This window comes from Morone saxatilis, unplaced genomic scaffold (genome assembly GCF_004916995.1).
Source record: "Morone saxatilis isolate NCDOM2014 unplaced genomic scaffold, NCSU_SB_2.0 Contig9, whole genome shotgun sequence".
NCBI lineage: Eukaryota > Metazoa > Chordata > Actinopteri > Moronidae > Morone > Morone saxatilis.
In genome coordinates, this window is record NW_023340268.1 from 3,803,695 (window position 1) to 3,808,451 (window position 4,757).

The 4,757-nt window shown below is 40.2% G+C and overlaps 1 protein-coding gene across 1 annotated transcript in view; it reads right to left on the reverse strand.

Annotated features, from left to right (window-relative positions):
• The window catches only part of macf1a (microtubule actin crosslinking factor 1a), a gene marked incomplete in the record, with an annotated part of 123,316 nt that overhangs the window by 47,243 nt on the left and 71,316 nt on the right, over window positions 1-4,757 (reverse strand).

Consider the following 4,757-nt stretch of genomic DNA (forward strand, 5'->3'; position numbering starts at 1 on the left):
AACTTCACCGTCCGCCTCCAAATCACCCTCAAAACAACAGACACTCCAGTAGTTTACGTGGCAGTGTGCACTTAATTGAGATTTCCAGAACCAAACTTATCAAATGTGTCGCGTAACTTACCATTTTCTAAATCAAAAAAAAATGTGACGGCCCCTGTAATTTGAATGTTGCAGAAAGTAATGTACGTGCCAAATGGAAATTACTTTCATTGTTCCGCTTGTGGCAATCTTTGAGAAGCAGTATAACAGTTCATAAGTTCCCACTCCAGAATTTTGGACCACGCATAAATGGGGAGCAGTCAAACAGAGTGAACGTTTCAATAGTAAAGCAGGGAGTGATTTACAGCGGCGATTACACAGGGGTGTTTTCAAGCCTGTTTTTTTCATCCCCATGCTCTTGAAGCGTCTCAATACATCGGTCTCTAATAAGTCACGTAATGGCTGTGTTTCAACTAAACTATGTAACCGCGACCCAAAGGAATATTTTTTAATGCTTCAACATCTATTTTTCTTTCCCCATTTTGACAACTTAATAATGGTGTATGGATTGCCCCAAACCGTGGGGGGACCTAACACTAGTACTGTGCCCTGAACCATCAATGGACGCCAACCTGAGGCCGGAATCCTGCTGCTCTGCAGAACTGCTGCGCTTTCACTATATGGATTTCATTTGTTTTAACTGTATATTTCAAATTATCGATCAACTGCCTAAAAACAACATGTTTTAATTGCATTTTACTGCAATTAAAATTTAACCATTTATTTAATGGAGAAGAAGAACCAAAGTTTCTCAAAAATTGTTAGAATGTCTGAATACAAGCAAGCCTGTACAAAAGGTCAAAACTACGGCCAAAGTGTTACTCAAGAAATAAGTAACAAGACCAACGAATCTGAAAAGCAGACCATTTGGCCGCCAGCCTTTTTCCAATTCCTTTTGGTGCTAGGGAACCAAACAATTTTTGGTTGGGTAAAACCAAAAAGAAAGTATTGAGCATTTTATAACCCCCAAGAAAAGTTTGTTTTATATATACCTACCTGTGTTTTATGAACTAAGTGCCCTAATTTATTTGACGGGATGCTATAAAGAAAGAAAGCCAGAACCAGAAGGAGGGCTTGCCTCTTTTCAAACTGTCCCTCTGCTCCCTGTCTCCTCTCCTCCCCCTCTCCTCTGTCCTCTCTTCAACTGACCAAACCAGTAATTCACCTGTGAGATCACCTCGCTTTTGGAGAAGTTTTAAAAAAATAATCTTAACAAACAAATCACCTCCACGTGTCCATGGAACACCTTTAATCCCGGCCACCCCTCCCACCCTCCACCCCACGACACAACCCACACACACACCCACACCCACACCACACACACGCTCCTCGAGCTCTCTCGTCTTTTTTCTTTAAGCATTCGGCAATGAAACATCAATCCCTCTGGATTGGTAAAATGGGGTCCCTGGTGGGGGAGGGAGAGGATAGAGAGAGGGGGAGGGGAGAGGGGAAGAGAGGGGAGAGGGGAGAGGGGTGGCCTGGTCTGTTTTGGAGCCAGACAGACATGTTTAGGTTTGAAATGAGCCGAGCTGGATCAGTTACAGAGAGCGAGAGGGAGAGGGAGAGAAGGTAGAGGGAGGTAGAAACAAAGCAGGGCAGGGGGTGGCTTCAAAGAGTGGACGAAAGAGATTTTCACATCTTTTTTTCCCCTCTCTCTCCCTCTTCAGACTATCAGAGCCGGCGATATGTACCGCAGCTACGAGAAGATAAAAATGAAATGGAGTCGAAAAAGAGTCAGATAGAGGACAAAAGCAACACATGAAAAAAAAATCCTCTGACTTTGTCCCCTCTATCCCGTTATTTCTTTATCTCTCTCTGAGCATCTGAAAGCTTGCCTTGTGATCCAGCTCTCCACGATGATCTCCTGTTCTCCTCTGATTTGACTCTTATTTTCTGTCCTAGTCTCGACAATATCCCCCTCTCCCGCTATCCTCCCTTCATTGCCCTCCTATAAATACCCCTCTGCCCCCAGATAGTGACAGACCATTTCTCCATGCTCTACATACCCCGCAGACAGTAGCTATTATACATTCTGCCCCTGCCATTACTTTTGCACCCAGTCTGCCACCAGTCTGTCTGCACCTCCGCTCACAGTTCACAGCTTTAATGGAGGAAAATCTTAATCAGTGAATAACAACGAATAACGTGATTAACACCTACATTCCAGCTCATTCTGTCTGGGCTTAGTAATGCCTTGAATGGTTTAGTTCTTTTATTTGCAATTTTTAAACTGATTTTTTTTTTTTTTAAGATTCGGAAAACAAAACTCCACAAAAACGAGGGCATTTTGGCAAATTTAAAAAACAAATATCAGAGATTAATTACAAGTAATCGAAACACAGCCATCTTATTTAATAAGCAATTATCTTTATGGCAAAAATACTGCATGCATCTTTTTTTATCAACACTACAGTAGGTATTTCTTTATTCAGCTATTTACTGTTAAGACATTCAGCAAATATTTATCCATTCATCTTTTCATCCGCTCAAGTCCCTCTAGCTCACTCAGGTACATTCATTCAAAACTTAAAAGATTGCTAAAAAAACAAGATGTCATGGCATCTTTTGTCCAAAATGCTAATTATAAAATCTAATGCAGGGATAAAAAAATAAAATAAAATAAACCTTGCTTGTTCTTAACGAGTTCCTTTGGTTTGATATGTACAATAAAACTTTTCTATTGAAAAAATATCAGTTGTCTCTGTAAATGTGCTGACTGAAATGATTATTTCGGCAGATTACCTCTAGTCTGGAGCGATGGTGCACCTTTAAACCTGCTCACTGACATGATTCATTTAACTGCACAGCAGACAAAATACATGTGACAGCTTCACACTCTTTGTCTGATCCGGCTCTCTTTTTCAAGTGTAGCCTATTTAGCTTTTCACAGCTCTCTCCCCGTCTCTCTCTGAATCTCTCTCTCCCTCTCCTCATCCTCCTCTCCTCCTCTCAACACCTCTTTATCTCCTCTGTCTGTTTGTTCTATGCCACACATTCACTCGGCTTGCTCTCATTAAGAGACCGACGAGGAGGGAAAGAGACACAGAAACAGGCGGAAGGGCTGAAGAAGAAACAGGCAGACACAGAGAGGTTAGTAGGTCAAGAGAGAGAGATATAAGGGCAATGAAGAGGTTTTACTAAATATACAAATTAAGATGGAGAAAAAAGAGCAAGTAGGAATGAAAAAGTAGGAACAATGATGAGAAACAGGAGAAAAAATTTTCTTTGATCCACCCACACATCTTAACAACAGTGGAGCCCATAACTCTCTCGGGAACGAGCAGGAGTCCTACAAAAATTTTTCAAATGCACAAAACTGATTAGTGCTCATATCATATGACTCATCAGTCATTTTCAAAAAAACATCACCTTCTCTGAGTAAATGCAGATGGGAAAATACTGTTAAGCGTGCTGGTTGTGCATGGGGACCCGTGCATACTTCTCCTGAGCTCTCACATACTTACATAGTTTTCAAAAGTGGACAGGAAATTACATCATGGCAAGAAAACGTGCTCTTTAATGATAGTAGTCAGACTGAAAGAGCAGTCTGTACCCATAAAAATGAGCAGCGGAGTAGCGCAATAAAATACAATGGAGGTGCCAGCAAAGCACATTCCTGAGGTCAGTTCCTATGCAATTGTAGACAGAAAAGTAGAATTTCTCTTTAAATGCAGAAATGAGTGACGGTCGTTTAGAGCAAAATATTGCAAGAAGGAAACAACAGACTATAATATATAATTTATATATGTGTTTACATACATGAAGCCTATTTTCTGGCTCTTTTTCTTTTTCATTCCACGCACAGATCCGAGAACAAACATATTTCACATTCTGACCAAATGACTGGAATTGGAAAAAAATTATGTTTTTTTGTCCACGCTACATCCAGTATTTATCAAGTAACTGGTAAACAAGTACAATCAAAACAACAATCTTAAGTAATTTCTTAAGAAAAATGGCAAGCAATTTCTGAATCCAGCCTCTTTAATGTTTAGGATTTGCTGTTTTGTGGACAAATCGACCAATTCAAAGCTGAAACACTGGGCTCTGGAAAACAGCCATCTGTCACTATTCTCTGCCATTTTATAGACTAAATGATTAAACATTTTGACAGAGAACACATGTTCTAATGATGAAAATGTTGCTTCTTTTATATAACTCCTCATTTTCTTTATTCAGGTTTATAATATGCTAATATTTGCTAATTGTTAATGCAACAATTGGCAAATTTCTAAGGCAGGATGACTATTATTCTGTTGTATTTTGGTCTAATTCAAGTAATTTGATTTATACTACAATAATTTGCTTGAGGTAAAAAGCAACAACAGAGAGGCAGTACAGACATTTTTCCAGGATTTTACAGTACAGAACCAAGTGACGTTAACCACAAGAGAAGGGGTAAAAACGAGACGGTATCAAATTTAGACCAACGTCCATCACCACAATGACAAGGCTAACAAGTTCAAAACGCCAGAAGGGTGGAGGCTGCCTTCTTCCTCCCTAAACATCATCAAGTGGGTGTGTAAGAGAGAGAGAGACACAGAGAGGCTAACAAGTTTCAAAACGCCAGGGAAAGGGTGGAGGGCTGCCTTCTTCCTCCCTAAACATATCAAATGGGGTGTGTAAGGAAGAGACGAGACAAGGAGAGATATCATAGGTATATTAGAGAGACGAGAAGAGACAGACCAAAGAGGTTTTGTTTGTGGGCAAATGTAAGA